At 46.8% G+C, this 22500-nt stretch overlaps 66 non-coding genes and 10 pseudogenes across 66 annotated transcripts in view; all 76 read left to right on the forward strand.

The window, feature by feature from the left end:
- The first annotated feature begins 109 nt into the window (after positions 1-109).
- On the forward strand, positions 110-228 carry LOC146269451 (5S ribosomal RNA). The gene has a single exon (XR_014767756.1). It is a non-coding gene; the product is annotated as a 5S ribosomal RNA (ribosomal RNA).
- A 182-nt stretch (positions 229-410) lies between these two features.
- On the forward strand, positions 411-529 carry LOC146269452 (5S ribosomal RNA). The gene has a single exon (XR_014767890.1). It is a non-coding gene; the product is annotated as a 5S ribosomal RNA (ribosomal RNA).
- Positions 530-733: 204 nt separating this feature from the next.
- Positions 734-852, forward strand: LOC146269453 (5S ribosomal RNA; annotated as a pseudogene).
- A 174-nt stretch (positions 853-1026) lies between these two features.
- On the forward strand, positions 1027-1145 carry LOC146269454 (5S ribosomal RNA). The gene has a single exon (XR_014768347.1). It is a non-coding gene; the product is annotated as a 5S ribosomal RNA (ribosomal RNA).
- Positions 1146-1331: 186 nt separating this feature from the next.
- Positions 1332-1450, forward strand: LOC146269455 (5S ribosomal RNA; annotated as a pseudogene).
- A 178-nt stretch (positions 1451-1628) lies between these two features.
- LOC146269456 (5S ribosomal RNA) lies at positions 1629-1747 on the forward strand (annotated as a pseudogene).
- Positions 1748-1921: 174 nt separating this feature from the next.
- LOC146269457 (5S ribosomal RNA) lies at positions 1922-2030 on the forward strand (annotated as a pseudogene).
- Positions 2031-2212: 182 nt separating this feature from the next.
- On the forward strand, positions 2213-2331 carry LOC146269458 (5S ribosomal RNA). The gene has a single exon (XR_014768359.1). It is a non-coding gene; the product is annotated as a 5S ribosomal RNA (ribosomal RNA).
- A 184-nt stretch (positions 2332-2515) lies between these two features.
- LOC146269459 (5S ribosomal RNA) lies at positions 2516-2634 on the forward strand. Its single transcript, XR_014767891.1, has one exon. It is a non-coding gene; the product is annotated as a 5S ribosomal RNA (ribosomal RNA).
- Positions 2635-2806: 172 nt separating this feature from the next.
- LOC146269460 (5S ribosomal RNA) lies at positions 2807-2925 on the forward strand. The gene has a single exon (XR_014767893.1). It is a non-coding gene; the product is annotated as a 5S ribosomal RNA (ribosomal RNA).
- A 178-nt stretch (positions 2926-3103) lies between these two features.
- LOC146269461 (5S ribosomal RNA) lies at positions 3104-3222 on the forward strand (annotated as a pseudogene).
- A 184-nt stretch (positions 3223-3406) lies between these two features.
- On the forward strand, positions 3407-3525 carry LOC146269462 (5S ribosomal RNA). The gene has a single exon (XR_014768367.1). It is a non-coding gene; the product is annotated as a 5S ribosomal RNA (ribosomal RNA).
- A 174-nt stretch (positions 3526-3699) lies between these two features.
- On the forward strand, positions 3700-3818 carry LOC146269463 (5S ribosomal RNA). The gene has a single exon (XR_014768378.1). It is a non-coding gene; the product is annotated as a 5S ribosomal RNA (ribosomal RNA).
- Positions 3819-4002: 184 nt separating this feature from the next.
- On the forward strand, positions 4003-4121 carry LOC146269464 (5S ribosomal RNA). Its single transcript, XR_014768389.1, has one exon. It is a non-coding gene; the product is annotated as a 5S ribosomal RNA (ribosomal RNA).
- A 174-nt stretch (positions 4122-4295) lies between these two features.
- Positions 4296-4404, forward strand: LOC146269465 (5S ribosomal RNA; annotated as a pseudogene).
- A 186-nt stretch (positions 4405-4590) lies between these two features.
- LOC146269466 (5S ribosomal RNA) lies at positions 4591-4709 on the forward strand. The gene has a single exon (XR_014768400.1). It is a non-coding gene; the product is annotated as a 5S ribosomal RNA (ribosomal RNA).
- Positions 4710-4887: 178 nt separating this feature from the next.
- On the forward strand, positions 4888-5006 carry LOC146269467 (5S ribosomal RNA). The gene has a single exon (XR_014768404.1). It is a non-coding gene; the product is annotated as a 5S ribosomal RNA (ribosomal RNA).
- Positions 5007-5188: 182 nt separating this feature from the next.
- Positions 5189-5307, forward strand: LOC146269468 (5S ribosomal RNA). Its single transcript, XR_014767894.1, has one exon. It is a non-coding gene; the product is annotated as a 5S ribosomal RNA (ribosomal RNA).
- Positions 5308-5533: 226 nt separating this feature from the next.
- Positions 5534-5652, forward strand: LOC146269469 (5S ribosomal RNA). Its single transcript, XR_014768059.1, has one exon. It is a non-coding gene; the product is annotated as a 5S ribosomal RNA (ribosomal RNA).
- Positions 5653-5826: 174 nt separating this feature from the next.
- On the forward strand, positions 5827-5945 carry LOC146269470 (5S ribosomal RNA). The gene has a single exon (XR_014768415.1). It is a non-coding gene; the product is annotated as a 5S ribosomal RNA (ribosomal RNA).
- A 194-nt stretch (positions 5946-6139) lies between these two features.
- On the forward strand, positions 6140-6258 carry LOC146269471 (5S ribosomal RNA). The gene has a single exon (XR_014767895.1). It is a non-coding gene; the product is annotated as a 5S ribosomal RNA (ribosomal RNA).
- A 178-nt stretch (positions 6259-6436) lies between these two features.
- On the forward strand, positions 6437-6555 carry LOC146269472 (5S ribosomal RNA). The gene has a single exon (XR_014767896.1). It is a non-coding gene; the product is annotated as a 5S ribosomal RNA (ribosomal RNA).
- A 178-nt stretch (positions 6556-6733) lies between these two features.
- On the forward strand, positions 6734-6852 carry LOC146269473 (5S ribosomal RNA). Its single transcript, XR_014768083.1, has one exon. It is a non-coding gene; the product is annotated as a 5S ribosomal RNA (ribosomal RNA).
- A 176-nt stretch (positions 6853-7028) lies between these two features.
- On the forward strand, positions 7029-7147 carry LOC146269474 (5S ribosomal RNA). Its single transcript, XR_014767897.1, has one exon. It is a non-coding gene; the product is annotated as a 5S ribosomal RNA (ribosomal RNA).
- Positions 7148-7327: 180 nt separating this feature from the next.
- Positions 7328-7446, forward strand: LOC146269475 (5S ribosomal RNA). The gene has a single exon (XR_014768426.1). It is a non-coding gene; the product is annotated as a 5S ribosomal RNA (ribosomal RNA).
- Positions 7447-7620: 174 nt separating this feature from the next.
- On the forward strand, positions 7621-7739 carry LOC146269476 (5S ribosomal RNA). Its single transcript, XR_014768434.1, has one exon. It is a non-coding gene; the product is annotated as a 5S ribosomal RNA (ribosomal RNA).
- Positions 7740-7913: 174 nt separating this feature from the next.
- On the forward strand, positions 7914-8032 carry LOC146269477 (5S ribosomal RNA). The gene has a single exon (XR_014767335.1). It is a non-coding gene; the product is annotated as a 5S ribosomal RNA (ribosomal RNA).
- A 184-nt stretch (positions 8033-8216) lies between these two features.
- On the forward strand, positions 8217-8325 carry LOC146269478 (5S ribosomal RNA; annotated as a pseudogene).
- A 176-nt stretch (positions 8326-8501) lies between these two features.
- On the forward strand, positions 8502-8620 carry LOC146269479 (5S ribosomal RNA). The gene has a single exon (XR_014768436.1). It is a non-coding gene; the product is annotated as a 5S ribosomal RNA (ribosomal RNA).
- Positions 8621-8808: 188 nt separating this feature from the next.
- LOC146269480 (5S ribosomal RNA) lies at positions 8809-8927 on the forward strand. Its single transcript, XR_014768448.1, has one exon. It is a non-coding gene; the product is annotated as a 5S ribosomal RNA (ribosomal RNA).
- Positions 8928-9101: 174 nt separating this feature from the next.
- LOC146269481 (5S ribosomal RNA) lies at positions 9102-9220 on the forward strand. The gene has a single exon (XR_014767704.1). It is a non-coding gene; the product is annotated as a 5S ribosomal RNA (ribosomal RNA).
- Positions 9221-9386: 166 nt separating this feature from the next.
- Positions 9387-9505, forward strand: LOC146269482 (5S ribosomal RNA). Its single transcript, XR_014768449.1, has one exon. It is a non-coding gene; the product is annotated as a 5S ribosomal RNA (ribosomal RNA).
- A 232-nt stretch (positions 9506-9737) lies between these two features.
- LOC146269483 (5S ribosomal RNA) lies at positions 9738-9856 on the forward strand (annotated as a pseudogene).
- Positions 9857-10050: 194 nt separating this feature from the next.
- On the forward strand, positions 10051-10169 carry LOC146269484 (5S ribosomal RNA). The gene has a single exon (XR_014768450.1). It is a non-coding gene; the product is annotated as a 5S ribosomal RNA (ribosomal RNA).
- A 174-nt stretch (positions 10170-10343) lies between these two features.
- Positions 10344-10462, forward strand: LOC146269485 (5S ribosomal RNA). Its single transcript, XR_014768451.1, has one exon. It is a non-coding gene; the product is annotated as a 5S ribosomal RNA (ribosomal RNA).
- A 184-nt stretch (positions 10463-10646) lies between these two features.
- LOC146269486 (5S ribosomal RNA) lies at positions 10647-10765 on the forward strand. Its single transcript, XR_014768452.1, has one exon. It is a non-coding gene; the product is annotated as a 5S ribosomal RNA (ribosomal RNA).
- Positions 10766-10941: 176 nt separating this feature from the next.
- LOC146269487 (5S ribosomal RNA) lies at positions 10942-11060 on the forward strand. Its single transcript, XR_014767898.1, has one exon. It is a non-coding gene; the product is annotated as a 5S ribosomal RNA (ribosomal RNA).
- A 186-nt stretch (positions 11061-11246) lies between these two features.
- On the forward strand, positions 11247-11365 carry LOC146269488 (5S ribosomal RNA). The gene has a single exon (XR_014768453.1). It is a non-coding gene; the product is annotated as a 5S ribosomal RNA (ribosomal RNA).
- A 174-nt stretch (positions 11366-11539) lies between these two features.
- On the forward strand, positions 11540-11658 carry LOC146269489 (5S ribosomal RNA). Its single transcript, XR_014768454.1, has one exon. It is a non-coding gene; the product is annotated as a 5S ribosomal RNA (ribosomal RNA).
- A 178-nt stretch (positions 11659-11836) lies between these two features.
- LOC146269490 (5S ribosomal RNA) lies at positions 11837-11955 on the forward strand. The gene has a single exon (XR_014768455.1). It is a non-coding gene; the product is annotated as a 5S ribosomal RNA (ribosomal RNA).
- Positions 11956-12133: 178 nt separating this feature from the next.
- Positions 12134-12252, forward strand: LOC146269491 (5S ribosomal RNA). The gene has a single exon (XR_014767899.1). It is a non-coding gene; the product is annotated as a 5S ribosomal RNA (ribosomal RNA).
- A 180-nt stretch (positions 12253-12432) lies between these two features.
- Positions 12433-12551, forward strand: LOC146269492 (5S ribosomal RNA). The gene has a single exon (XR_014768456.1). It is a non-coding gene; the product is annotated as a 5S ribosomal RNA (ribosomal RNA).
- A 172-nt stretch (positions 12552-12723) lies between these two features.
- Positions 12724-12842, forward strand: LOC146269493 (5S ribosomal RNA). The gene has a single exon (XR_014768457.1). It is a non-coding gene; the product is annotated as a 5S ribosomal RNA (ribosomal RNA).
- Positions 12843-13014: 172 nt separating this feature from the next.
- Positions 13015-13133, forward strand: LOC146269494 (5S ribosomal RNA). Its single transcript, XR_014768459.1, has one exon. It is a non-coding gene; the product is annotated as a 5S ribosomal RNA (ribosomal RNA).
- Positions 13134-13305: 172 nt separating this feature from the next.
- LOC146269495 (5S ribosomal RNA) lies at positions 13306-13424 on the forward strand. Its single transcript, XR_014767900.1, has one exon. It is a non-coding gene; the product is annotated as a 5S ribosomal RNA (ribosomal RNA).
- Positions 13425-13612: 188 nt separating this feature from the next.
- On the forward strand, positions 13613-13721 carry LOC146269496 (5S ribosomal RNA; annotated as a pseudogene).
- A 170-nt stretch (positions 13722-13891) lies between these two features.
- LOC146269497 (5S ribosomal RNA) lies at positions 13892-14010 on the forward strand. The gene has a single exon (XR_014768460.1). It is a non-coding gene; the product is annotated as a 5S ribosomal RNA (ribosomal RNA).
- A 184-nt stretch (positions 14011-14194) lies between these two features.
- Positions 14195-14313, forward strand: LOC146269498 (5S ribosomal RNA). The gene has a single exon (XR_014768461.1). It is a non-coding gene; the product is annotated as a 5S ribosomal RNA (ribosomal RNA).
- Positions 14314-14491: 178 nt separating this feature from the next.
- Positions 14492-14610, forward strand: LOC146269499 (5S ribosomal RNA). Its single transcript, XR_014767901.1, has one exon. It is a non-coding gene; the product is annotated as a 5S ribosomal RNA (ribosomal RNA).
- Positions 14611-14796: 186 nt separating this feature from the next.
- Positions 14797-14915, forward strand: LOC146269500 (5S ribosomal RNA). Its single transcript, XR_014768462.1, has one exon. It is a non-coding gene; the product is annotated as a 5S ribosomal RNA (ribosomal RNA).
- Positions 14916-15089: 174 nt separating this feature from the next.
- LOC146269501 (5S ribosomal RNA) lies at positions 15090-15208 on the forward strand. The gene has a single exon (XR_014768463.1). It is a non-coding gene; the product is annotated as a 5S ribosomal RNA (ribosomal RNA).
- A 178-nt stretch (positions 15209-15386) lies between these two features.
- Positions 15387-15505, forward strand: LOC146269502 (5S ribosomal RNA). Its single transcript, XR_014768464.1, has one exon. It is a non-coding gene; the product is annotated as a 5S ribosomal RNA (ribosomal RNA).
- A 178-nt stretch (positions 15506-15683) lies between these two features.
- On the forward strand, positions 15684-15802 carry LOC146269503 (5S ribosomal RNA; annotated as a pseudogene).
- A 186-nt stretch (positions 15803-15988) lies between these two features.
- LOC146269504 (5S ribosomal RNA) lies at positions 15989-16107 on the forward strand. Its single transcript, XR_014768465.1, has one exon. It is a non-coding gene; the product is annotated as a 5S ribosomal RNA (ribosomal RNA).
- Positions 16108-16281: 174 nt separating this feature from the next.
- LOC146269505 (5S ribosomal RNA) lies at positions 16282-16400 on the forward strand. Its single transcript, XR_014768466.1, has one exon. It is a non-coding gene; the product is annotated as a 5S ribosomal RNA (ribosomal RNA).
- Positions 16401-16572: 172 nt separating this feature from the next.
- LOC146269506 (5S ribosomal RNA) lies at positions 16573-16691 on the forward strand. The gene has a single exon (XR_014768467.1). It is a non-coding gene; the product is annotated as a 5S ribosomal RNA (ribosomal RNA).
- A 172-nt stretch (positions 16692-16863) lies between these two features.
- Positions 16864-16982, forward strand: LOC146269507 (5S ribosomal RNA). The gene has a single exon (XR_014767902.1). It is a non-coding gene; the product is annotated as a 5S ribosomal RNA (ribosomal RNA).
- A 184-nt stretch (positions 16983-17166) lies between these two features.
- On the forward strand, positions 17167-17285 carry LOC146269508 (5S ribosomal RNA). The gene has a single exon (XR_014768468.1). It is a non-coding gene; the product is annotated as a 5S ribosomal RNA (ribosomal RNA).
- Positions 17286-17463: 178 nt separating this feature from the next.
- LOC146269509 (5S ribosomal RNA) lies at positions 17464-17582 on the forward strand. Its single transcript, XR_014768470.1, has one exon. It is a non-coding gene; the product is annotated as a 5S ribosomal RNA (ribosomal RNA).
- A 184-nt stretch (positions 17583-17766) lies between these two features.
- Positions 17767-17885, forward strand: LOC146269510 (5S ribosomal RNA). Its single transcript, XR_014768471.1, has one exon. It is a non-coding gene; the product is annotated as a 5S ribosomal RNA (ribosomal RNA).
- A 178-nt stretch (positions 17886-18063) lies between these two features.
- LOC146269511 (5S ribosomal RNA) lies at positions 18064-18182 on the forward strand. Its single transcript, XR_014767905.1, has one exon. It is a non-coding gene; the product is annotated as a 5S ribosomal RNA (ribosomal RNA).
- A 186-nt stretch (positions 18183-18368) lies between these two features.
- Positions 18369-18487, forward strand: LOC146269512 (5S ribosomal RNA). The gene has a single exon (XR_014768472.1). It is a non-coding gene; the product is annotated as a 5S ribosomal RNA (ribosomal RNA).
- A 174-nt stretch (positions 18488-18661) lies between these two features.
- LOC146269513 (5S ribosomal RNA) lies at positions 18662-18780 on the forward strand. Its single transcript, XR_014768473.1, has one exon. It is a non-coding gene; the product is annotated as a 5S ribosomal RNA (ribosomal RNA).
- Positions 18781-18958: 178 nt separating this feature from the next.
- Positions 18959-19077, forward strand: LOC146269514 (5S ribosomal RNA). The gene has a single exon (XR_014768474.1). It is a non-coding gene; the product is annotated as a 5S ribosomal RNA (ribosomal RNA).
- A 178-nt stretch (positions 19078-19255) lies between these two features.
- LOC146269515 (5S ribosomal RNA) lies at positions 19256-19374 on the forward strand. The gene has a single exon (XR_014767906.1). It is a non-coding gene; the product is annotated as a 5S ribosomal RNA (ribosomal RNA).
- Positions 19375-19560: 186 nt separating this feature from the next.
- LOC146269516 (5S ribosomal RNA) lies at positions 19561-19679 on the forward strand. Its single transcript, XR_014768475.1, has one exon. It is a non-coding gene; the product is annotated as a 5S ribosomal RNA (ribosomal RNA).
- Positions 19680-19853: 174 nt separating this feature from the next.
- LOC146269517 (5S ribosomal RNA) lies at positions 19854-19972 on the forward strand. The gene has a single exon (XR_014768476.1). It is a non-coding gene; the product is annotated as a 5S ribosomal RNA (ribosomal RNA).
- Positions 19973-20144: 172 nt separating this feature from the next.
- On the forward strand, positions 20145-20263 carry LOC146269518 (5S ribosomal RNA). The gene has a single exon (XR_014768477.1). It is a non-coding gene; the product is annotated as a 5S ribosomal RNA (ribosomal RNA).
- A 168-nt stretch (positions 20264-20431) lies between these two features.
- LOC146269519 (5S ribosomal RNA) lies at positions 20432-20550 on the forward strand. The gene has a single exon (XR_014768088.1). It is a non-coding gene; the product is annotated as a 5S ribosomal RNA (ribosomal RNA).
- Positions 20551-20736: 186 nt separating this feature from the next.
- LOC146269520 (5S ribosomal RNA) lies at positions 20737-20855 on the forward strand. The gene has a single exon (XR_014767346.1). It is a non-coding gene; the product is annotated as a 5S ribosomal RNA (ribosomal RNA).
- A 174-nt stretch (positions 20856-21029) lies between these two features.
- On the forward strand, positions 21030-21148 carry LOC146269521 (5S ribosomal RNA). Its single transcript, XR_014768478.1, has one exon. It is a non-coding gene; the product is annotated as a 5S ribosomal RNA (ribosomal RNA).
- Positions 21149-21320: 172 nt separating this feature from the next.
- On the forward strand, positions 21321-21439 carry LOC146269522 (5S ribosomal RNA). Its single transcript, XR_014768479.1, has one exon. It is a non-coding gene; the product is annotated as a 5S ribosomal RNA (ribosomal RNA).
- A 172-nt stretch (positions 21440-21611) lies between these two features.
- Positions 21612-21730, forward strand: LOC146269523 (5S ribosomal RNA). Its single transcript, XR_014768089.1, has one exon. It is a non-coding gene; the product is annotated as a 5S ribosomal RNA (ribosomal RNA).
- Positions 21731-21904: 174 nt separating this feature from the next.
- LOC146269524 (5S ribosomal RNA) lies at positions 21905-22023 on the forward strand. The gene has a single exon (XR_014767499.1). It is a non-coding gene; the product is annotated as a 5S ribosomal RNA (ribosomal RNA).
- Positions 22024-22197: 174 nt separating this feature from the next.
- LOC146269525 (5S ribosomal RNA) lies at positions 22198-22316 on the forward strand. Its single transcript, XR_014767564.1, has one exon. It is a non-coding gene; the product is annotated as a 5S ribosomal RNA (ribosomal RNA).
- Positions 22317-22490: 174 nt separating this feature from the next.
- The window catches only part of LOC146269526 (5S ribosomal RNA), a 119-nt gene continuing 109 nt past the window's right edge, over positions 22491-22500 (forward strand). Inside the window, exon 1 of the ribosomal RNA XR_014768481.1 lies at positions 22491-22500. This exon is cut by the window's right edge and continues 109 nt beyond it. This is a non-coding gene — a ribosomal RNA (5S ribosomal RNA).

Raw genomic sequence — 22500 nt, forward strand, 5'->3', positions numbered from 1 at the left:
GGAAGCTGTTTTCATTTTGACACGAGAGAGAGAGAGAGAGAGAGACCACCTTGCATTGTCAATTGCTAAATCTGTATATGGATAAGTAGCCTATGGTTGTCAACTTATTTCGTACGGCCATACCAGCCTGGCAACGCCCGATCTCGTCTGATCTTGGAAGCTAAGCAGGGTCGGGCCTGGTTAGTACTTGGATGGGAGACCGCCTGGGAATACCAGGTGCTGTATGCTCTTTTGCTCATTCACTTAGAAATTGACATCTTGCAATATGCACAAGTAGTCCTTCATGAAAGGGGCTGGAAGCTGTTTTCATTTTGACACGAGAGAGAGAGAGAGAGAGAGAGAGAGACTACCTTGCATTGTCAATTGCTAAATCTGTATATGGATAAGTAGCCTATGGTTGTCAACCTATTTCGTACGGCCATACCAGCCTGGCAACGCCCGATCTCGTCTGATCTCGGAAGCTAAGCAGGGTCGGGCCTGGTTAGTACTTGGATGGGAGACCGCCTGGGTATACCAGGTGCTGTATGCTCTTTTGCTCATTCACTTAGAAACTGAAATCTTGCAATATGCACAAGTAGTCCTTCATGAAAGGGGCTGGAAGCTGTTTTCATTTTGACACGAGAGAGAGAGAGAGAGAGAGAGAGAGAGAGAGAGAGAGAGAGAGAGAGACCACCTTGCATTGTCAATTGCTAAATCTGTATATGGATAAGTAGCCTATGGTTGTCAACTTGTTTCGTACGGCCATACCAGCCTGGCAACGCCCGATCTCGTCTGATCTCGGAATCTAAGCAGGGTCAGGCCTGGTTAGTACTTGGATGGGAGACCGCCTGGGAATACCAGGTGCTGTATGCTCTTTTGCTCATTCACTTAGAAATTGACATCTTGCAATATGCACAAGTAGTCCTTCATGAAAGGGGCTGGAAGCTGTTTTCATTTTGACATGAGAGAGAGCGAGAGAGAGACTACCTTGCATTGTCAATTGCTAAATTTGTATATGGATAAGTAGCCTATGGTTGTCAACTTATTTCGTACGGCCATACCAGCCTGGCAACGCCCGATCTCGTCTGATCTCGGAAGCTAAGCAGGGTCGGGCCTGGTTAGTACTTGGATGGGAGACCGCCTGGGAATACCAGGTGCTGTATGCTCTTTTGCTCATTCACTTAGAAACTGAAATCTTGCAATATGCACAAGTAGTCCTTCATGAAAGGGGCTGGAAGCTGTTTTCATTTTGACACGAGAGAGAGAGAGAGAGAGAGAGAGAGAGAGACCACCTTGCATTGTCAATTGCTAAATCTGTATATGGATAAGTAGCCTATGGTTGTCAACTTATTTCGTACGGCCATACCAGCCTGGCAACGCCCAATCTCGTCTGATCTCGGAAGCTAAGCAGGGTCGGGCCTGGTTAGTACTTGGATGGGAGACCGCCTGGGTATACCAGGTGCTGTATGCTCTTTTGCTCATTCACTTAGAAACTGAAATCTTGCAATATGCACAAGTAGTCCTTCATGAAAGGGGCTGGAAGCTGTTTTCATTTTGACACGAGAGAGAGAGAGAGAGAGAGAGACTACCTTGCATTGTCAATTGCTAAATCTGTATATGGATAAGTAGCCTATGGTTGTCAACTTATTTTGTACGGCCATACCAGCCTGGCAACGCCCGATCTCGTCTGATCTTGGAAGCTAAGCAGGGTCGGGCCTGGTTAGTACTTGGATGGGAGACCGCCTGGGTATACCAGGTGCTGTATGCTCTTTTGCTCATTCACTTAGAAACTGAAATCTTGCAATATGCACAAGTAGTCCTTCATGAAAGGGGCTGGAAGCTGTTTTCATTTTGACACGAGAGAGAGAGAGAGAGAGACCACCTTGCATTGTCAATTGCTAAATCTGTATATGGATAAGTAGCCTATGGTTGTCAACTTATTTCGTACGGCCATACCAGCCTGGCAACGCCTGATCTCGGAAGCTAAGCAGGGTCGGGCCTGGTTAGTACTTGGATGGGAGACCGCCTGGGAATACCAGGTGCTGTATGCTCTTTTGCTCATTCACTTAGAAATTGACATCTTGCAATATGCACAAGTAGTCCTTCATGAAAGGGGCTGGAAGCTGTTTTCATTTTGACACGAGAGAGAGAGAGAGAGAGAGAGAGAGACTACCTTGCATTGTCAATTGCTAAATCTGTATATGGATAAGTAGCCTATGGTTGTCAACTTATTTCGTACGGCCATACCAGCCTGGCAACGCCCGATCTCGTCTGATCTCGGAAGCTAAGCAGGGTCGGGCCTGGTTAGTACTTGGATGGGAGACCGCCTGGGAATACCAGGTGCTGTATGCTCTTTTGCTCATTCACTTAGAAACTGAAATCTTGCAATATGCACAAGTAGTCCTTCATGAAAGGGGCTGGAAGCTGTTTTCATTTTGACACGAGAGAGAGAGAGAGAGAGAGAGAGAGAGACCACCTTGCATTGTCAATTGCTAAATCTGTATATGGATAAGTAGCCTATGGTTGTCAACTTATTTCGTACGGCCATACCAGCCTGGCAACGCCCGATCTCGTCTGATCTCGGAAGCTAAGCAGGGTCGGGCCTGGTTAGTACTTGGATGGGAGACCGCCTGGGTATACCAGGTGCTGTATGCTCTTTTGCTCATTCACTTAGAAACTGAAATCTTGCAATATGCACAAGTAGTCCTTCATGAAAGGGGCTGGAAGCTGTTTTCATTTTGACACGAGAGAGAGAGAGAGAGACTACCTTGCATTGTCAATTGCTAAATCTGTATATGGATAAGTAGCCTATGGTTGTCAACTTATTTCGTACGGCCATACCAGCCTGGCAACGCCCGATCTCGTCTGATCTCGGAAGCTAAGCAGGGTCGGGCCTGGTTAGTACTTGGATGGGAGACCGCCTGGGTATACCAGGTGCTGTATGCTCTTTTGCTCATTCACTTAGAAACTGAAATCTTGCAATATGCACAAGTAGTCCTTCATGAAAGGGGCTGGAAGCTGTTTTCATTTTGACACGAGAGAGAGAGAGAGAGAGAGAGACCACCTTGCATTGTCAATTGCTAAATCTGTATATGGATAAGTAGCCTATGGTTGTCAACTTATTTCGTACGGCCATACCAGCCTGGCAACGCCCGATCTCGTCTGATCTTGGAAGCTAAGCAGGGTCGGGCCTGGTTAGTACTTGGATGGGAGACCGCCTGGGTATACCAGGTGCTGTATGCTCTTTTGCTCATTCACTTAGAAACTGAAATCTTGCAATATGCACAAGTAGTCCTTCATGAAAGGGGCTGGAAGCTGTTTTCATTTTGACACGAGAGAGAGAGAGAGAGAGAGAGAGAGAGACCACCTTGCATTGTCAATTGCTAAATCTGTATATGGATAAGTAGCCTATGGTTGTCAACTTATTTCGTACGGCCATACCAGCCTGGCAACGCCCGATCTCGTCTGATCTCGGAAGCTAAGCAGGGTCGGGCCTGGTTAGTACTTGGATGGGAGACCGCCTGGGAATACCAGGTGCTGTATGCTCTTTTGCTCATTCACTTAGAAATTGACATCTTGCAATATGCACAAGTAGTCCTTCATGAAAGGGGCTGGAAGCTGTTTTCATTTTGACTTGTGAGAGAGAGAGAGAGAGACTACCTTGCATTGTCAATTGCTAAATCTGTATATGGATAAGTAGCCTATGGTTGTCAACTTATTTCGTACGGCCATACCAGCCTGGCAACGCCCGATCTCGTCTGATCTCGGAAGCTAAGCAGGGTCGGGCCTGGTTAGTACTTGGATGGGAGACCGCCTGGGAATACCAGGTGCTGTATGCTCTTTTGCTCATTCACTTAGAAACTGAAATCTTGCAATATGCACAAGTAGTCCTTCATGAAAGGGGCTGGAAGCTGTTTTCATTTTGACACGAGAGAGAGAGAGAGAGAGAGAGAGAGAGACCACCTTGCATTGTCAATTGCTAAATCTGTATATGGATAAGTAGCCTATGGTTGTCAACTTATTTCGTACGGCCATACCAGCCTGGCAACGCCCGATCTCGTCTGATCTCGGAAGCTAAGCAGGGTCGGGCCTGGTTAGTACTTGGATGGGAGACCGCCTGGGAATACCAGGTGCTGTATGCTCTTTTGCTCATTCACTTAGAAATTGACATCTTGCAATATGCACAAGTAGTCCTTCATGAAAGGGGCTGGAAGCTGTTTTCATTTTGACATGTGAGAGAGAGAGAGAGAGACTACCTTGCATTGTCAATTGCTAAATCTGTATATGGATAAGTAGCCTATGGTTGTCAACTTATTTCGTACGGCCATACCAGCCTGGCAACGCCCGATCTCGGAAGCTAAGCAGGGTCGGGCCTGGTTAGTACTTGGATGGGAGACCGCCTGGGAATACCAGGTGCTGTATGCTCTTTTGCTCATTCACTTAGAAACTGAAATCTTGCAATATGCACAAGTAGTCCTTCATGAAAGGGGCTGGAAGCTGTTTTCATTTTGACACGAGAGAGAGAGAGAGAGAGAGAGAGAGAGAGACCACCTTGCATTGTCAATTGCTAAATCTGTATATGGATAAGTAGCCTATGGTTGTCAACTTATTTCGTACGGCCATACCAGCCTGGCAACGCCCGATCTCGTCTGATCTCGGAAGCTAAGCAGGGTCGGGCCTGGTTAGTACTTGGATGGGAGACCGCCTGGGAATACCAGGTGCTGTATGCTCTTTTGCTCATTCACTTAGAAACTGAAATCTTGCAATATGCACAAGTAGTCCTTCATGAAAGGGGCTGGAAGCTGTTTTCATTTTGACACGAGAGGGAGAGAGAGAGAGAGAGACCACCTTGCATTGTCAATTGCTAAATCTGTATATGGATAAGTAGCCTATGGTTGTCAACTTATTTCGTACGGCCATACCAGCCTGGCAACGCCCGATCTCGTCTGATCTCGGAAGCTAAGCAGGGTCGGGCCTGGTTAGTACTTGGATGGGAGACCGCCTGGGAATACCAGGTGCTGTATGCTCTTTTGCTCATTCACTTAGAAATTGACATCTTGCAATATGCACAAGTAGTCCTTCATGAAAGGGGCTGGAAGCTGTTTTCATTTTGACACGAGAGAGAGAGAGAGAGAGAGAGAGAGACTACCTTGCATTGTCAATTGCTAAATCTGTATATGGATAAGTAGCCTATGGTTGTCAACCTATTTCGTACGGCCATACCAGCCTGGCAACGCCCGATCTCGTCTGATCTCGGAAGCTAAGCAGGGTCGGGCCTGGTTAGTACTTGGATGGGAGACCGCCTGGGTATACCAGGTGCTGTATGCTCTTTTGCTCATTCACTTAGAAACTGAAATCTTGCAATATGCACAAGTAGTCCTTCATGAAAGGGGCTGGAAGCTGTTTTCATTTTGACACGAGAGAGAGAGAGAGAGAGAGAGAGAGAGAGAGAGAGAGAGAGAGAGAGAGAGAGAGAGAGAGAGAGAGAGACCACCTTGCATTGTCAATTGCTAAATCTGTATATGGATAAGTAGCCTATGGTTGTCAACTTGTTTCGTACGGCCATACCAGCCTGGCAACGCCCGATCTCGTCTGATCTCGGAATCTAAGCAGGGTCGGGCCTGGTTAGTACTTGGATGGGAGACCGCCTGGGAATACCAGGTGCTGTATGCTCTTTTGCTCATTCACTTAGAAATTGACATCTTGCAATATGCACAAGTAGTCCTTCATGAAAGGGGCTGGAAGCTGTTTTCATTTTGACATGAGAGAGAGCGAGAGAGAGACTACCTTGCATTGTCAATTGCTAAATTTGTATATGGATAAGTAGCCTATGGTTGTCAACTTATTTCGTACGGCCATACCAGCCTGGCAACGCCCGATCTCGTCTGATCTCGGAAGCTAAGCAGGGTCGGGCCTGGTTAGTACTTGGATGGGAGACCGCCTGGGAATACCAGGTGCTGTATGCTCTTTTGCTCATTCACTTAGAAACTGAAATCTTGCAATATGCACAAGTAGTCCTTCATGAAAGGGGCTGGAAGCTGTTTTCATTTTGACACGAGAGAGAGAGAGAGAGAGAGAGAGAGAGAGAGAGAGAGACCACCTTGCATTGTCAATTGCTAAATCTGTATATGGATAAGTAGCCTATGGTTGTCAACTTATTTCGTACGGCCATACCAGCCTGGCAACGCCCGATCTCGTCTGATCTCGGAAGCTAAGCAGGGTCGGGCCTGGTTAGTACTTGGATGGGAGACCGCCTGGGTATACCAGGTGCTGTATGCTCTTTTGCTCATTCACTTAGAAACTGAAATCTTGCAATATGCACAAGTAGTCCTTCATGAAAGGGGCTGGAAGCTGTTTTCATTTTGACACGAGAGAGAGAGAGAGAGAGAGAGACTACCTTGCATTGTCAATTGCTAAATCTGTATATGGATAAGTAGCCTATGGTTGTCAACTTATTTCGTACGGCCATACCAGCCTGGCAACGCCCGATCTCGTCTGATCTCGGAAGCTAAGCAGGGTCGGGCCTGGTTAGTACTTGGATGGGAGACCGCCTGGGTATACCAGGTGCTGTATGCTCTTTTGCTCATTCACTTAGAAACTGAAATCTTGCAATATGCACAAGTAGTCCTTCATGAAAGGGGCTGGAAGCTGTTTTCATTTTGACACGAGAGAGAGAGAGAGAGAGAGAGACCACCTTGCATTGTCAATTGCTAAATCTGTATATGGATAAGTAGCCTATGGTTGTCAACTTATTTCGTACGGCCATACCAGCTTGGCAACGCCCGATCTCGTCTGATCTTGGAAGCTAAGCAGGGTCGGGCCTGGTTAGTACTTGGATGGGAGACCGCCTGGGAATACCAGGTGCTGTATGCTCTTTTGCTCATTCACTTAGAAATTGACATCTTGCAATATGCACAAGTAGTCCTTCATGAAAGGGGCTGGAAGCTGTTTTCATTTTGACACGAGAGAGAGAGAGAGAGAGAGACTACCTTGCATTGTCAATTGCTAAATCTGTATATGGATAAGTAGCCTATGGTTGTCAACCTATTTCGTACGGCCATACCAGCCTGGCAACGCCCGATCTCGTCTGATCTCGGAAGCTAAGCAGGGTCGGGCCTGGTTAGTACTTGGATGGGAGACCGCCTGGGTATACCAGGTGCTGTATGCTCTTTTGCTCATTCACTTAGAAACTGAAATCTTGCAATATGCACAAGTAGTCCTTCATGAAAGGGGCTGGAAGCTGTTTTCATTTTGACACGAGAGAGAGAGAGAGAGAGAGAGAGACCACCTTGCATTGTCAATTGCTAAATCTGTATATGGATAAGTAGCCTATGGTTGTCAACTTATTTCGTACGGCCATACCAGCCTGGCAACGCCCGATCTCGTCTGATCTCGGAAGCTAAGCAGGGTCGGGCCTGGTTAGTACTTGGATGGGAGACCGCCTGGGAATACCAGGTGCTGTATGCTCTTTTGCTCATTCACTTAGAAATTGACATCTTGCAATATGCACAAGTAGTCCTTCATGAAAGGGGCTGGAAGCTGTTTTCATTTTGACTTGTGAGAGAGAGAGAGAGAGACTACCTTGCATTGTCAATTGCTAAATCTGTATATGGATAAGTAGCCTATGGTTGTCAACTTATTTCGTACGGCCATACCAGCCTGGCAACGCCCGATCTCGTCTGATCTCGGAAGCTAAGCAGGGTCGGGCCTGGTTAGTACTTGGATGGGAGACCGCCTGGGAATACCAGGTGCTGTATGCTCTTTTGCTCATTCACTTAGAAATTGACATCTTGCAATATGCACAAGTAGTCCTTCATGAAAGGGGCTGGAAGCTGTTTTCATTTTGACATGAGAGAGAGCGAGAGAGAGACTACCTTGCATTGTCAATTGCTAAATTTGTATATGGATAAGTAGCCTATGGTTGTCAACTTATTTCGTACGGCCATACCAGCCTGGCAACGCCCGATCTCGTCTGATCTCGGAAGCTAAGCAGGGTTGGGCCTGGTTAGTACTTGGATGGGAGACCGCCTGGGAATACCAGGTGCTGTATGCTCTTTTGCTCATTCACTTAGAAACTGAAATCTTGCAATATGCACAAGTAGTCCTTCATGAAAGGGGCTGGAAGCTGTTTTCATTTTGACACGAGAGAGAGAGAGAGAGAGAGAGAGAGAGACCACCTTGCATTGTCAATTGCTAAATCTGTATATGGATAAGTAGCCTATGGTTGTCAACTTATTTCGTACGGCCATACCAGCCTGGCAACGCCTGATCTCGGAAGCTAAGCTGGGTCGGGCCTGGTTAGTACTTGGATGGGAGACCGCCTGGGTATACCAGGTGCTGTATGCTCTTTTGCTCATTCACTTAGAAACTGAAATCTTGCAATATGCACAAGTAGTCCTTCATGAAAGGGGCTGGAAGCTGTTTTCATTTTGACACGAGAGAGAGAGAGAGAGAGAGACTACCTTGCATTGTCAATTGCTAAATCTGTATATGGATAAGTAGCCTATGGTTGTCAACTTATTTCGTACGGCCATACCAGCCTGGCAACGCCCGATCTCGTCTGATCTCGGAAGCTAAGCAGGGTCGGGCCTGGTTAGTACTTGGATGGGAGACCGCCTGGGAATACCAGGTGCTGTATGCTCTTTTGCTCATTCACTTAGAAACTGAAATCTTGCAATATGCACAAGTAGTCCTTCATGAAAGGGGCTGGAAGCTGTTTTCATTTTGACACGAGAGAGAGAGAGAGAGAGAGAGAGAGAGAGAGACCACCTTGCATTGTCAATTGCTAAATCTGTATATGGATAAGTAGCCTATGGTTGTCAACTTATTTCGTACGGCCATACCAGCCTGGCAACGCCCGATCTCGTCTGATCTCGGAAGCTAAGCAGGGTCGGGCCTGGTTAGTACTTGGATGGGAGACCGCCTGGGAATACCAGGTGCTGTATGCTCTTTTGCTCATTCACTTAGAAATTGACATCTTGCAATATGCACAAGTAGTCCTTCATGAAAGGGGCTGGAAGCTGTTTTCATTTTGACATGTGAGAGAGAGAGAGAGAGACTACCTTGCATTGTCAATTGCTAAATCTGTATATGGATAAGTAGCCTATGGTTGTCAACTTATTTCGTACGGCCACACCAGCCTGGCAACGCCCGATCTCGTCTGATCTCGGAAGCTAAGCAGGGTCGGGCCTGGTTAGTACTTGGATGGGAGACCGCCTGGGAATACCAGGTGCTGTATGCTCTTTTGCTCATTCACTTAGAAATTGACATCTTGCAATATGCACAAGTAGTCCTTCATGAAAGGGGCTGGAAGCTGTTTTCATTTTGACATGAGCGAGAGAGACTACCTTGCATTGTCAATTGCTAAATTTGTATATGGATAAGTAGCCTATGGTTGTCAACTTATTTCGTACGGCCATACCAGCCTGGCAACGCCCGATCTCGTCTGATCTCGGAAGCTAAGCAGGGTCGGGCCTGGTTAGTACTTGGATGGGAGACCGCCTGGGAATACCAGGTGCTGTATGCTCTTTTGCTCATTCACTTAGAAACTGAAATCTTGCAATATGCACAAGTAGTCCTTCATGAAAGGGGCTGGAAGCTGTTTTCATTTTGACACGAGAGAGAGAGAGAGAGAGAGAGAGAGAGAGAGAGAGAGAGAGAGAGAGAGAGAGAGAGAGAGAGAGAGAGAGAGAGACCACCTTGCATTGTCAATTGCTAAATCTGTATATGGATAAGTAGCCTATGGTTGTCAACTTATTTTGTACGGCCATACCAGCCTGGCAACGCCCGATCTCGTCTGATCTCGGAAGCTAAGCAGGGTCGGGCCTGGTTAGTACTTGGATGGGAGACCGCCTGGGTATACCAGGTGCTGTATGCTCTTTTGCTCATTCACTTAGAAACTGAAATCTTGCAATATGCACAAGTAGTCCTTCATGAAAGGGGCTGGAAGCTGTTTTCATTTTGACACGAGAGAGAGAGAGAGAGAGAGAGAGAGAGAGAGAGAGAGACCACCTTGCATTGTCAATTGCTAAATCTGTATATGGATAAGTAGCCTATGGTTGTCAACTTATTTCGTACGGCCATACCAGCCTGGCAACGCCCGATCTCGTCTGATCTCGGAAGCTAAGCAGGGTCGGGCCTGGTTAGTACTTGGATGGGAGACCGCCTGGGAATACCAGGTGCTGTATGCTCTTTTGCTCATTCACTTAGAAATTGACATCTTGCAATATGCACAAGTAGTCCTTCATGAAAGGGGCTGGAAGCTGTTTTCATTTTGACATGAGAGAGAGAGAGAGAGAGACTACCTTGCATTGTCAATTGCTAAATCTGTATATGGATAAGTAGCCTATGGTTGTCAACTTATTTCGTACGGCCATACCAGCCTGGCAACGCCCGATCTCGTCTGATCTCGGAAGCTAAGCAGGGTCGGGCCTGGTTAGTACTTGGATGGGAGACCGCCTGGGAATACCAGGTGCTGTATGCTCTTTTGCTCATTCCCTTAGAAACTGAAATCTTGCAATATGCACAAGTAGTCCTTCATGAAAGGGGCTGGAAGCTGTTTTCATTTTGACACGAGAGAGAGAGAGAGAGAGAGAGAGAGAGACCACCTTGCATTGTCAATTGCTAAATCTGTATATGGATAAGTAGCCTATGGTTGTCAACTTATTTCGTACGGCCATACCAGCCTGGCAACGCCCGATCTCGTCTGATCTCGGAAGCTAAGCAGGGTCGGGCCTGGTTAGTACTTGGATGGGAGACCGCCTGGGAATACCAGGTGCTGTATGCTCTTTTGCTCATTCACTTAGAAATTGACATCTTGCAATATGCACAAGTAGTCCTTCATGAAAGGGGCTGGAAGCTGTTTTCATTTTGACACGAGAGAGAGAGAGAGAGAGAGACTACCTTGCATTGTCAATTGCTAAAACTGTATATGGATAAGTCGCCTATGGTTGTCAACTTATTTCGTACGGCCATACCAGCCTGGCAACGCCCGATCTCGTCTGATCTCGGAAGCTAAGCAGGGTCGGGCCTGGTTAGTACTTGGATGGGAGACCGCCTGGGTATACCAGGTGCTGTATGCTCTTTTGCTCATTCACTTAGAAACTGAAATCTTGCAATATGCACAAGTAGTCCTTCATGAAAGGGGCTGGAAGCTGTTTTCATTTTGACACGAGAGAGAGAGAGAGAGAGAGAGAGAGAGAGACCACCTTGCATTGTCAATTGCTAAATCTGTATATGGATAAGTAGCCTATGGTTGTCAACTTATTTCGTACGGCCATACCAGCCTGGCAACGCCCGATCTCGTCTGATCTCGGAAGCTAAGCAGGGTCGGGCCTGGTTAGTACTTGGATGGGAGACCGCCTGGGAATACCAGGTGCTGTATGCTCTTTTGCTCATTCACTTAGAAATTGACATCTTGCAATATGCACAAGTAGTCCTTCATGAAAGGGGCTGGAAGCTGTTTTCATTTTGACATGAGAGAGAGAGAGAGAGAGACTACCTTGCATTGTCAATTGCTAAATCTGTATATGGATAAGTAGCCTATGGTTGTCAACTTATTTCGTACGGCCATACCAGCCTGGCAACGCCCGATCTCGTCTGATCTCGGAAGCTAAGCAGGGTCGGGCCTGGTTAGTACTTGGATGGGAGACCGCCTGGGAATACCAGGTGCTGTATGCTCTTTTGCTCATTCACTTAGAAACTGAAATCTTGCAATATGCACAAGTAGTCCTTCATGAAAGGGGCTGGAAGCTGTTTTCATTTTGACACGAGAGAGAGAGAGAGAGAGAGAGACCACCTTGCATTGTCAATTGCTAAATCTGTATATGGATAAGTAGCCTATGGTTGTCAACTTATTTCGTACGGCCATACCAGCCTGGCAACGCCCGATCTCGTCTGATCTCGGAAGCTAAGCAGGGTCGGGCCTGGTTAGTACTTGGATGGGAGACCGCCTGGGAATACCAGGTGCTGTATGCTCTTTTGCTCATTCACTTAGAAATTGACATCTTGCAATATGCACAAGTAGTCCTTCATGAAAGGGGCTGGAAGCTGTTTTCATTTTGACACGAGAGAGAGAGAGAGAGAGAGAGACTACCTTGCATTGTCAATTGCTAAATCTGTATATGGATAAGTAGCCTATGGTTGTCAACTTATTTCGTACGGCCATACCAGCCTGGCAACGCCCGATCTCGTCTGATCTCGGAAGCTAAGCAGGGTCGGGCCTGGTTAGTACTTGGATGGGAGACCGCCTGGGTATACCAGGTGCTGTATGCTCTTTTGCTCATTCACTTAGAAACTGAAATCTTGCAATATGCACAAGTAGTCCTTCATGAAAGGGGCTGGAAGCTGTTTTCATTTTGACACGAGAGAGAGAGAGAGAGAGAGAGAGACCACCTTGCATTGTCAATTGCTAAATCTGTATATGGATAAGTAGCCTATGGTTGTCAACTTATTTCGTACGGCCATACCAGCCTGGCAACGCCCGATCTCGTCTGATCTCGGAAGCTAAGCAGGGTCGGGCCTGGTTAGTACTTGGATGGGAGACCGCCTGGGAATACCAGGTGCTGTATGCTCTTTTGCTCATTCACTTAGAAATTGACATCTTGCAATATGCACAAGTAGTCCTTCATGAAAGGGGCTGGAAGCTGTTTTCATTTTGACATGAGAGAGAGAGAGAGAGACTACCTTGCATTGTCAATTGCTAAATCTGTATATGGATAAGTAGCCTATGGTTGTCAACTTATTTCGTACGGCCATACCAGCCTGGCAACGCCCGATCTCGTCTGATCTCGGAAGCTAAGCAGGGTCGGGCCTGGTTAGTACTTGGATGGGAGACCGCCTGGGAATACCAGGTGCTGTATGCTCTTTTGCTCATTCACTTAGAAACTGAAATCTTGCAATATGCACAAGTAGTCCTTCATGAAAGGGGCTGGAAGCTGTTTTCATTTTGACACGAGAGAGAGAGAGAGAGACCACCTTGCATTGTCAATTGCTAAATCTGTATATGGATAAGTAGCCTATGGTTGTCAACTTATTTCGTACGGCCATACCAGCCTGGCAACGCCCGATCTCGTCTGATCTCGGAAGCTAAGCAGGGTCGGGCCTGGTTAGTACTTGGATGGGAGACCGCCTGGGAATACCAGGTGCTGTATGCTCTTTTGCTCATTCACTTAGAAAGTGAAATCTTGCAATATGCACAAGTAGTCCTTCATGAAAGGGGCTGGAAGCTGTTTTCATTTTGACACGAGAGAGAGAGAGAGAGACCACCTTGCATTGTCAATTGCTAAATCTGTATATGGATAAGTAGCCTATGGTTGTCAACTTATTTCGTACGGCCATACCAGCCTGGCAACGCCCGATCTCGTCTGATCTCGGAAGCTAAGCAGGGTCGGGCCTGGTTAGTACTTGGATGGGAGACCGCCTGGGTATACCAGGTGCTGTATGCTCTTTTGCTCATTCACTTAGAAACTGAAATCTTGCAATATGCACAAGTAGTCCTTCATGAAAGGGGCTGGAAGCTGTTTTCATTTTGACACGAGAGAGAGAGAGAGAGAGAGAGAGAGAGAGAGACCACCTTGCATTGTCAATTGCTAAATCTGTATATGGATAAGTAGCCTATGGTTGTCAACTTATTTCGTACGGCCATACCAGCCTGGCAACGCCTGATCTCGGAAGCTAAGCAGGGTCGGGCCTGGTTAGTACTTGGATGGGAGACCGCCTGGGAATACCAGGTGCTGTATGCTCTTTTGCTCATTCACTTAGAAATTGACATCTTGCAATATGCACAAGTAGTCCTTCATGAAAGGGGCTGGAAGCTGTTTTCATTTTGACATGAGAGAGAGAGAGAGACTACCTTGCATTGTCAATTGCTAAATCTGTATATGGATAAGTAGCCTATGGTTGTCAACTTATTTCGTACGGCCATACCAGCCTGGCAACGCCCGATCTCGTCTGATCTCGGAAGCTAAGCAGGGTCGGGCCTGGTTAGTACTTGGATGGGAGACCGCCTGGGAATACCAGGTGCTGTATGCTCTTTTGCTCATTCACTTAGAAACTGAAATCTTGCAATATGCACAAGTAGTCCTTCATGAAAGGGGCTGGAAGCTGTTTTCATTTTGACACGAGAGAGAGAGAGAGAGAGAGAGAGAGAGACCACCTTGCATTGTCAATTGCTAAATCTGTATATGGATAAGTAGCCTATGGTTGTCAACTTATTTCGTACGGCCATACCAGCCTGGCAACGCCCGATCTCGTCTGATCTCGGAAGCTAAGCAGGGTCGGGCCTGGTTAGTACTTGGATGGGAGACCGCCTGGGAATACCAGGTGCTGTATGCTCTTTTGCTCATTCACTTAGAAATTGACATCTTGCAATATGCACAAGTAGTCCTTCATGAAAGGGGCTGGAAGCTGTTTTCATTTTGACACGAGAGAGAGAGAGAGAGAGAGAGACTACCTTGCATTGTCAATTGCTAAATCTGTATATGGATAAGTAGCCTATGGTTGTCAACTTATTTCGTACGGCCATACCAGCCTGGCAACGCCCGATCTCGTCTGATCTCGGAAGCTAAGCAGGGTCGGGCCTGGTTAGTACTTGGATGGGAGACCGCCTGGGTATACCAGGTGCTGTATGCTCTTTTGCTCATTCACTTAGAAACTGAAATCTTGCAATATGCACAAGTAGTCCTTCATGAAAGGGGCTGGAAGCTGTTTTCATTTTGACACGAGAGAGAGAGAGAGAGAGAGAGAGAGAGAGACCACCTTGCATTGTCAATTGCTAAATCTGTATATGGATAAGTAGCCTATGGTTGTCAACTTATTTCGTACGGCCATACCAGCCTGGCAACGCCCGATCTCGTCTGATCTCGGAAGCTAAGCAGGGTCGGGCCTGGTTAGTACTTGGATGGGAGACCGCCTGGGAATACCAGGTGCTGTATGCTCTTTTGCTCATTCACTTAGAAATTGACATCTTGCAATATGCACAAGTAGTCCTTCATGAAAGGGGCTGGAAGCTGTTTTCATTTTGACATGAGAGAGAGAGAGAGAGAGACTACCTTGCATTGTCAATTGCTAAATCTGTATATGGATAAGTAGCCTATGGTTGTCAACTTATTTCGTACGGCCATACCAGCCTGGCAACGCCCGATCTCGTCTGATCTCGGAAGCTAAGCAGGGTCGGGCCTGGTTAGTACTTGGATGGGAGACCGCCTGGGAATACCAGGTGCTGTATGCTCTTTTGCTCATTCACTTAGAAACTGAAATCTTGCAATATGCACAAGTAGTCCTTCATGAAAGGGGCTGGAAGCTGTTTTCATTTTGACACGAGAGAGAGAGAGAGAGAGAGAGACCACCTTGCATTGTCAATTGCTAAATCTGTATATGGATAAGTAGCCTATGGTTGTCAACTTATTTCGTACGGCCATACCAGCCTGGCAACGCCCGATCTCGTCTGATCTCGGAAGCTAAGCAGGGTCGGGCCTGGTTAGTACTTGGATGGGAGACCGCCTGGGAATACCAGGTGCTGTATGCTCTTTTGCTCATTCACTTAGAAATTGACATCTTGCAATATGCACAAGTAGTCCTTCATGAAAGGGGCTGGAAGCTGTTTTCATTTTGACACGAGAGAGAGAGAGAGAGAGAGAGACTACCTTGCATTGTCAATTGCTAAATCTGTATATGGATAAGTAGCCTATGGTTGTCAACTTATTTCGTACGGTCATACCAGCCTGGCAACGCCCGATCTCGTCTGATCTCGGAAGCTAAGCAGGGTCGGGCCTGGTTAGTACTTGGATGGGAGACCGCCTGGGTATACCAGGTGCTGTATGCTCTTTTGCTCATTCACTTAGAAACTGAAATCTTGCAATATGCACAAGTAGTCCTTCATGAAAGGGGCTGGAAGCTGTTTTCATTTTGACACGAGAGAGAGAGAGAGAGAGAGAGAGAGAGAGACCACCTTGCATTGTCAATTGCTAAATCTGTATATGGATAAGTAGCCTATGGTTGTCAACTTATTTCGTACGGCCATACCAGCCTGGCAACGCCCGATCTCGTCTGATCTCGGAAGCTAAGCAGGGTCGGGCCTGGTTAGTACTTGGATGGGAGACCGCCTGGGAATACCAGGTGCTGTATGCTCTTTTGCTCATTCACTTAGAAATTGACATCTTGCAATATGCACAAGTAGTCCTTCATGAAAGGGGCTGGAAGCTGTTTTCATTTTGACATGAGAGAGAGAGAGAGAGAGACTACCTTGCATTGTCAATTGCTAAATCTGTATATGGATAAGTAGCCTATGGTTGTCAACTTATTTCGTACGGCCATACCAGCCTGGCAACGCCCGATCTCGTCTGATCTCGGAAGCTAAGCAGGGTCGGGCCTGGTTAGTACTTGGATGGGAGACCGCCTGGGAATACCAGGTGCTGTATGCTCTTTTGCTCATTCACTTAGAAACTGAAATCTTGCAATATGCACAAGTAGTCCTTCATGAAAGGGGCTGGAAGCTGTTTTCATTTTGACACGAGAGAGAGAGAGAGAGACCACCTTGCATTGTCAATTGCTAAATCTGTATATGGATAAGTAGCCTATGGTTGTCAACTTATTTCGTACGGCCATACCAGCCTGGCAACGCCCGATCTCGTCTGATCTCGGAAGCTAAGCAGGGTCGGGCCTGGTTAGTACTTGGATGGGAGACCGCCTGGGAATACCAGGTGCTGTATGCTCTTTTGCTCATTCACTTAGAAACTGAAATCTTGCAATATGCACAAGTAGTCCTTCATGAAAGGGGCTGGAAGCTGTTTTCATTTTGACACGAGAGAGAGAGAGAGAGACCACCTTGCATTGTCAATTGCTAAATCTGTATATGGATAAGTAGCCTATGGTTGTCAACTTATTTCGTACGGCCATACCAGCCTGGCAACGCCCGATCTCGTCTGATCTCGGAAGCTAAGCAGGGTCGGGCCTGGTTAGTACTTGGATGGGAGACCGCCTGGGTATACCAGGTGCTGTATGCTCTTTTGCTCATTCACTTAGAAACTGAAATCTTGCAATATGCACAAGTAGTCCTTCATGAAAGGGGCTGGAAGCTGTTTTCATTTTGACACGAGAGAGAGAGAGAGAGAGAGAGAGAGAGACCACCTTGCATTGTCAATTGCTAAATCTGTATATGGATAAGTAGCCTATGGTTGTCAACTTATTTCGTACGGCCATACCAGCCTGGCAACGCCCGATCTCGTCTGATCTCGGAAGCTAAGCAGGGTCGGGCCTGGTTAGTACTTGGATGGGAGACCGCCTGGGAATACCAGGTGCTGTATGCTCTTTTGCTCATTCACTTAGAAATTGACATCTTGCAATATGCACAAGTAGTCCTTCATGAAAGGGGCTGGAAGCTGTTTTCATTTTGACATGAGAGAGAGAGAGAGAGAGAGAGACTACCTTGCATTGTCAATTGCTAAATCTGTATATGGATAAGTAGCCTATGGTTGTCAACTTATTTCGTACGGCCATACCAGCCTGGCAACGCCCGATCTCGTCTGATCTCGGAAGCTAAGCAGGGTCGGGCCTGGTTAGTACTTGGATGGGAGACCGCCTGGGAATACCAGGTGCTGTATGCTCTTTTGCTCATTCACTTAGAAACTGAAATCTTGCAATATGCACAAGTAGTCCTTCATGAAAGGGGCTGGAAGCTGTTTTCATTTTGACACGAGAGAGAGAGAGAGAGAGAGAGAGAGAGACCACCTTGCATTGTCAATTGCTAAATCTGTATATGGATAAGTAGCCTATGGTTGTCAACTTATTTCGTACGGCCATACCAGCCTGGCAACGCCCGATCTCGTCTGATCTCGGAAGCTAAGCAGGGTCGGGCCTGGTTAGTACTTGGATGGGAGACCGCCTGGGAATACCAGGTGCTGTATGCTCTTTTGCTCATTCACTTAGAAATTGACATCTTGCAATATGCACAAGTAGTCCTTCATGAAAGGGGCTGGAAGCTGTTTTCATTTTGACACGAGAGAGAGAGAGAGAGAGAGAGACTACCTTGCATTGTCAATTGCTAAATCTGTATATGGATAAGTAGCCTATGGTTGTCAACTTATTTCGTACGGCCATACCAGCCTGGCAACGCCCGATCTCGTCTGATCTCGGAAGCTAAGCAGGGTCGGGCCTGGTTAGTACTTGGATGGGAGACCGCCTGGGTATACCAGGTGCTGTATGCTCTTTTGCTCATTCACTTAGAAACTGAAATCTTGCAATATGCACAAGTAGTCCTTCATGAAAGGGGCTGGAAGCTGTTTTCATTTTGACACGAGAGAGAGAGAGAGAGAGAGAGAGAGAGAGACCACCTTGCATTGTCAATTGCTAAATCTGTATATGGATAAGTAGCCTATGGTTGTCAACTTATTTCGTACGGCCATACCAGCCTGGCAACGCCCGATCTCGTCTGATCTCGGAAGCTAAGCAGGGTCGGGCCTGGTTAGTACTTGGATGGGAGACCGCCTGGGAATACCAGGTGCTGTATGCTCTTTTGCTCATTCACTTAGAAATTGACATCTTGCAATATGCACAAGTAGTCCTTCATGAAAGGGGCTGGAAGCTGTTTTCATTTTGACATGAGAGAGAGAGAGAGAGAGACTACCTTGCATTGTCAATTGCTAAATCTGTATATGGATAAGTAGCCTATGGTTGTCAACTTATTTCGTACGGCCATACCAGCCTGGCAACGCCCGATCTCGTCTGATCTCGGAAGCTAAGCAGGGTCGGGCCTGGTTAGTACTTGGATGGGAGACCGCCTGGGAATACCAGGTGCTGTATGCTCTTTTGCTCATTCACTTAGAAACTGAAATCTTGCAATATGCACAAGTAGTCCTTCATGAAAGGGGCTGGAAGCTGTTTTCATTTTGACACGAGAGAGAGAGAGAGAGAGAGAGACCACCTTGCATTGTCAATTGCTAAATCTGTATATGGATAAGTAGCCTATGGTTGTCAACTTATTTCGTACGGCCATACCAGCCTGGCAACGCCCGATCTCGTCTGATCTCGGAAGCTAAGCAGGGTCGGGCCTGGTTAGTACTTGGATGGGAGACCGCCTGGGAATACCAGGTGCTGTATGCTCTTTTGCTCATTCACTTAGAAATTGACATCTTGCAATATGCACAAGTAGTCCTTCATGAAAGGGGCTGGAAGCTGTTTTCATTTTGACACGAGAGAGAGAGAGAGAGAGAGAGACTACCTTGCATTGTCAATTGCTAAATCTGTATATGGATAAGTAGCCTATGGTTGTCAACTTATTTCGTACGGCCATACCAGCCTGGCAACGCCCGATCTCGTCTGATCTCGGAAGCTAAGCAGGGTCGGGCCTGGTTAGTACTTGGATGGGAGACCGCCTGGGTATACCAGGTGCTGTATGCTCTTTTGCTCATTCACTTAGAAACTGAAATCTTGCAATATGCACAAGTAGTCCTTCATGAAAGGGGCTGGAAGCTGTTTTCATTTTGACACGAGAGAGAGAGAGAGAGAGAGAGAGAGAGAGACCACCTTGCATTGTCAATTGCTAAATCTGTATATGGATAAGTAGCCTATGGTTGTCAACTTATTTCGTACGGCCATACCAGCCTGGCAACGCCCGATCTCGTCTGATCTCGGAAGCTAAGCAGGGTCGGGCCTGGTTAGTACTTGGATGGGAGACCGCCTGGGAATACCAGGTGCTGTATGCTCTTTTGCTCATTCACTTAGAAATTGACATCTTGCAATATGCACAAGTAGTCCTTCATGAAAGGGGCTGGAAGCTGTTTTCATTTTGACATGAGAGAGAGAGAGAGAGAGACTACCTTGCATTGTCAATTGCTAAATCTGTATATGGATAAGTAGCCTATGGTTGTCAACTTATTTCGTACGGCCATACCAGCCTGGCAACGCCCGATCTCGTCTGATCTCGGAAGCTAAGCAGGGTCGGGCCTGGTTAGTACTTGGATGGGAGACCGCCTGGGAATACCAGGTGCTGTATGCTCTTTTGCTCATTCACTTAGAAACTGAAATCTTGCAATATGCACAAGTAGTCCTTCATGAAAGGGGCTGGAAGCTGTTTTCATTTTGACACGAGAGAGAGAGAGAGAGACCACCTTGCATTGTCAATTGCTAAATCTGTATATGGATAAGTAGCCTATGGTTGTCAACTTATTTCGTACGGCCATACCAGCCTGGCAACGCCCGATCTCGTCTGATCTCGGAAGCTAAGCAGGGTCGGGCCTGGTTAGTACTTGGATGGGAGACCGCCTGGGAATACCAGGTGCTGTATGCTCTTTTGCTCATTCACTTAGAAACTGAAATCTTGCAATATGCACAAGTAGTCCTTCATGAAAGGGGCTGGAAGCTGTTTTCATTTTGACACGAGAGAGAGAGAGACCACCTTGCATTGTCAATTGCTAAATCTGTATATGGATAAGTAGCCTATGGTTGTCAACTTATTTCGTACGGCCATACCAGCCTGGCAACGCCCGATCTCGTCTGATCTCGGAAGCTAAGCAGGGTCGGGCCTGGTTAGTACTTGGATGGGAGACCGCCTGGTAACACCAGGTGCTGTATGCTCTTTTGCTCATTCACTTAGAAACTGAAATCTTGCAATATGCACAAGTAGTCCTTCATGAAAGGGGCTGGAAGCTGTTTTCATTTTGACACGAGAGAGAGAGAGAGAGAGAGAGAGAGAGAGACCACCTTGCATTGTCAATTGCTAAATCTGTATATGGATAAGTAGCCTATGGTTGTCAACTTATTTCGTACGGCCATACCAGCCTGGCAACGCCCGATCTCGTCTGATCTCGGAAGCTAAGCAGGGTTGGGCCTGGTTAGTACTTGGATGGGAGACCGCCTGGGAATACCAGGTGCTGTATGCTCTTTTGCTCATTCACTTAGAAATTGACATCTTGCAATATGCACAAGTAGTCCTTCATGAAAGGGGCTGGAAGCTGTTTTCATTTTGACATGAGAGAGAGAGAGAGAGAGACTACCTTGCATTGTCAATTGCTAAATCTGTATATGGATAAGTAGCCTATGGTTGTCAACTTATTTCGTACGGCCATACCAGCCTGGCAACGCCCGATCTCGTCTGATCTCGGAAGCTAAGCAGGGTCGGGCCTGGTTAGTACTTGGATGGGAGACCGCCTGGGAATACCAGGTGCTGTATGCTCTTTTGCTCATTCACTTAGAAACTGAAATCTTGCAATATGCACAAGTAGTCCTTCATGAAAGGGGCTGGAAGCTGTTTTCATTTTGACACGAGAGAGAGAGAGAGAGACCACCTTGCATTGTCAATTGCTAAATCTGTATATGGATAAGTAGCCTATGGTTGTCAACTTATTTCGTACGGCCATACCAGCCTGGCAACGCCCGATCTCGTCTGATCTCGGAAGCTAAGCAGGGTCGGGCCTGGTTAGTACTTGGATGGGAGACCGCCTGGGAATACCAGGTGCTGTATGCTCTTTTGCTCATTCACTTAGAAACTGAAATCTTGCAATATGCACAAGTAGTCCTTCATGAAAGGGGCTGGAAGCTGTTTTCATTTTGACACGAGAGAGAGAGAGAGAGACCACCTTGCATTGTCAATTGCTAAATCTGTATATGGATAAGTAGCCTATGGTTGTCAACTTATTTCGTACGGCCATACCAGCCTGGCAACGCCCGATCTCGTCTGATCTCGGAAGCTAAGCAGGGTCGGGCCTGGTTAGTACTTGGATGGGAGACCGCCTGGTAACACCAGGTGCTGTATGCTCTTTTGCTCATTCACTTAGAAACTGAAATCTTGCAATATGCACAAGTAGTCCTTCATGAAAGGGGCTGGAAGCTGTTTTCATTTTGACACGAGAGAGAGAGAGAGAGAGACCACCTTGCATTGTCAATTGCTAAATCTGTATATGGATAAGTAGCCTATGGTTGTCAACTTATTTTGTACGGCCATACCAGCCTGGCAACGCCCGATCTCGTCTGATCTCGGAAGCTAAGCAGGGTTGGGCCTGGTTAGTACTTGGATGGGAGACCGCCTGGGAATACCAGGTGCTGTATGCTCTTTTGCTCATTCACTTAGAAACTGAAATCTTGCAATATGCACAAGTAGTCCTTCATGAAAGGGGCTGGAAGCTGTTTTCATTTTGACACGAGAGAGAGAGAGAGAGAGACCACCTTGCATTGTCAATTGCTAAATCTGTATATGGATAAGTAGCCTATGGTTGTCAACTTATTTCGTACGGCCATACCAGCCTGGCAACGCTCGATCTCGTCTGATCTCGGAAGCTAAGCAGGGTCGGGCCTGGTTAGTACTTGGATGGGAGACCGCCTGGGAATACCAGGTGCTGTATGCTCTTTTGCTCATTCACTTAGAAATTGACATCTTGCAATATGCACAAGTAGTCCTACATGAAAGGGGCTGGAAGCTGTTTTCATTTTGACATGAGAGAGAGAGAGAGAGAGACTACCTTGCATTGTCAATTGCTAAATCTGTATATGGATAAGTAGCCTATGGTTGTCAACTTATTTCGTACGGCC

Source organism: Hypomesus nipponensis, chromosome 10 (genome assembly GCF_054491055.1).
Source record: "Hypomesus nipponensis isolate SF chromosome 10, ASM5449105v1, whole genome shotgun sequence".
In the NCBI taxonomy this organism is placed as follows: Eukaryota; Metazoa; Chordata; class Actinopteri; order Osmeriformes; family Osmeridae; genus Hypomesus; species Hypomesus nipponensis.